Source organism: Nannospalax galili, unplaced genomic scaffold (assembly GCF_000622305.1).
Source record: "Nannospalax galili isolate Female #2095 unplaced genomic scaffold, S.galili_v1.0 scaffold328, whole genome shotgun sequence".
NCBI lineage: Eukaryota > Metazoa > Chordata > Mammalia > Rodentia > Spalacidae > Nannospalax > Nannospalax galili.
Window position 1 is genome coordinate 1,346,248 of NW_008358342.1, and position 3,553 is coordinate 1,349,800.

Sequence of the window (3,553 nt, forward strand, 5' to 3'; positions counted from 1 at the left end):
TATACACAGGCTTTGTAGAAAAACAGGTTGTAAAATGCCTCATGAATGTCTTCCTTACCTTGGATGACATGTTTAAGTGATAAAGTGGTAGACACATTGGGTTGAATAAATATTGTTAAAAGTAATTTCATGTTTCCTTCTTCTTTTTCAGTGCTGCTACTGGAAAGTTAAAAATACACCTACAGCTTATACCACATTTCTGTTGAAGAACGGTGGAATAGAGACAACTCGCAATCGTTTTTAGGCCTCTGAAATTTCTTCTTGCTTTCTCTTTGACCGGAATGCATGCGGAAATGAAGGTGCAGTGGAAATGATTTTAAATAGCAGCTTCTTCTCCAGCAGGTGAGCCCAGGTTCTTCAGGACAGGGTCTTTGCAAGGCAAAAAGAACCCTAGTGATTATTATTGCTGTTGTTATTGTTATTATTTCTTTTCTGAGACACGTTCTTATTTATCCCAGGCTGGGATATGTGGCTGAGAGTGACCTTGAACTTTGAATCCCCTAATACCTGCTGAGTATTAGATTGCTGGTGTGTTCTGTCACGCCCAGTTTTATGCAGTGCTGAGGATTGAACATAGGGCTTTGGGCATGCTAGGAAAGCATTCTACCAACTGATCTACATCACTAATTGGTGAATATTATTTTTTAATGAAGTCTCAGATTTTGGCCTATGGCTTCTGTCAGGGATGTTTTTCTACTACATGCATCCTTTACCTGTCTTTGGGATCTTTCCCTTTACATTCTGACATAGGGGTTTGGCTCAAGATACAAAGACTTGTGCCAGCTCAGCTCAGAAGAAATGAGGAAAAGGCATTTCAAAGTACAGGGAGATGGCCTGTTCTGGCATTCTGGTGATATCCAGATAAGGCAGCCGGCTCCATTTCAGCTCAAACTCTGAGCTATTCCCCAGGTAGTGAATAGAACCAACCTCTAAGTTACTTCCCAGACAGGGAGAGACCTCACCTGATTAGGCATTATAGAAATCTGTTATGGGTTTTAGAATAGGAAGGAACTATTTAAAATAATTTATATCCTGTTTTTAAAGAAATGGTTTCTCTCCTGGAGTGGTCAATTTCACACTGTAAGATAGAGGCATTAATGGTGGAAGGCATGAGCTTTGGGGTTAGACCTGGATTAGAATGATGATTGGTATGTTGTCCCCATAGAGCCCAGTGTAGGTAACTTAACCTCTCTGAGTTTCCAATTTCCGTCTTTGAACATCTCTAGGAAACCTTTTTAGAACGTATCTTTTGGCTGATTTTGCTCAGTATTTGGTCCTAGGAAATCTAATTGAAAAAATAAAGGTGTTTTGTGGGCACTGTACTTTTGGAAATGGTGTGTTTCCAGTGAGATTGATAGAGAATAGTGGACAGTGAGCATTCTGAGAGTCTTGGAGTAAAGGAACAAATTTAACTTGGTTTCACTTAGCATCGCCCACATTTATCCAGTTAGGATTGTTTCCCTCCCAATTAGCCATGGTTTCTATGGGTTAGTGGAAAATGACCTGGGAAAACTCTCCTCTTCTAATTAGCACTCCCTAGTCCCACACTGTAGCTGGATTCCTCCTCAGATTTCCCTGCAGTGTGTATGGAGACCGGTGGGACAAGCCGCCATTTGTGATGATAAATCCATTCTTGAGGGCGCTCAGACAACCTTGGAAACATTTTGAAAAGGTGATTGGAGCTCTGCAGTCTGCTGAGGGATTGCTTTGTGTTGGGTAGCAATTTCCTCCATGATAAAATATTCTTTCTTAGAGAGGGAAGTTTGTTAAAACTCAGGCCGTTCTAAAGGAGGGTGAAATATTCCATCTTTCAGGGAATCTTGCTAATCTCAGGAAGGAAATAACTCAAAAGTTTCAGGAAGTCCCAGAAACCGACCAGATTCATTAGCCCCACTCCTTCCTCAAGCTCATATAAGCAATAGGGCCCCCTGAGAGAAACTCAGGCAAGTCAAGTTTCCTAGGAGAGTATCAGACCAGCTGAACTGCCTGGAAGAGACACTCTCCAGCATGTCAAGCTGACTGCAAGTCATGCAATGAGCTCCAGGTTTCAAGCTTTTGTGAGCTGTCACCCATGCTCTTGTGGCCTTTGGTGGTACAGCTGTCTTTGAGTCATTTCTGCTCTTGTAAGTGGTTACTCATTGACATTCCTGTAACTAAACCTGGTAAAACTCATTGGTTCACCAAATTAGACTTTGGTGGGATCTTTATTTTTTCTGTTGTCAGTTTCCTGTCTGAGGTGAGTAGGTATTTGTTCATGTCTCAGCAGGAATGGGGTCACACAACACTTCAGGACTTTCTAGTTTAGGCAGTAGAGCAACAACAGATCATAAATTTATATTTTATTCTTCATGTATTTTGTAAAGTCCTGTGAACTCTTAAGCTCTCTATGAATGACCAATAAGTATAATAACCTTCTACCATAGCAGTATTTCTAAAGGAATGACAGATGACTGTTTAAACACATACACACACACACACACACACACACACACACACACACACACAGAGCATAGCTTCCTCTGAACAGATTAAAGGGGCATATTTAATTTATAAGCCTTATTCTGATTAAATGTGGAAAGATCACTAAAGGATAATGTTCATACTCAATATGCAATAATTGCACATTTCTTTCACCAAGATGCATATCTGATAAATCTCTCAAATCCTCAACTACATATAAAAATAAAGCTCAGTAAATGACATCAGATAGGATAGAATAAAAATATTACTCCTAAAAGCATTCAGCATACACTAGGGTCTAAATCAAAATGCAGAGAAGCAAACCTAGGTTTCTATGAATTTTTTGGTTAAGAGCATAATTTCTCTGTAATTTTTATTAGAAGATTTTCAAACATAAAAATTTAGAGCACTAGCATAATAACCAATCACCCAGAAATGTCAGCATTTCTCCATTTTCACATCACATATGCAAATATATGTAAGTCTACAGGTACATATATTATGGGGCTAGTTTTCCATATTAGATTGCAGGCGTTGTAACACATCACCTTAAATATTTAAGCATGTATCTCTTACATAAAAGACAGTGTCCCATGTGATCATATGACATTATCTTGTTTAAGCAAATTAACAATAATTCTGTGGTCTACCAGATACCAACTCCTGAATAAAATTTCCCCAGGAAGCATTCAAAGTTAATTTATCACATTTAGATATATCTACTTATTTTTAAAACAGGAATATTTTTCTTCCCTCTAGTGCTTTTTTTTCTGATATATTGAGCCTTGGATGAGAGCACTGTTTTGTAGGTGCCCCACGGAATGGCTTCGTTTGTGTGATTTTTCCTCTTACATTATTCAATACGTGCCTTATGATTCCTGTAAACCAAGAGTTAGGTTTGCTTAGACACATATTGAAGACTTTTGTCTAGGACACCTCCTGGGTGGGTTTATTCTGTGTGTGTGTGTGTGTGTGTGTGTGTGTGTGTGTGTGTGTGTAGTTGTCATCCCTTAGACTCTGTTCATCTTGTTTTCTTGACACAGAGGTCTCTTGTCAAGTAAGCTAGCTTGGCTGGCCTCTGCCTCCTCAACAA

General features: G+C 39.2%; 1 protein-coding gene across 1 annotated transcript in view; it reads left to right on the plus strand.

Annotated features, from left to right (window-relative positions):
* Window positions 1–290: 290 nt before the first annotated feature.
* Window positions 291–3,553, plus strand: part of Grxcr2 (glutaredoxin and cysteine rich domain containing 2) — a 26,253-nt gene continuing 22,990 nt past the window's right edge. The window contains exon 1 of the mRNA XM_029557916.1: window positions 291–342. The gene's annotated coding sequence lies outside the window, so the exon portion shown is untranslated. The remainder of the gene's footprint in view (window positions 343–3,553) is intronic.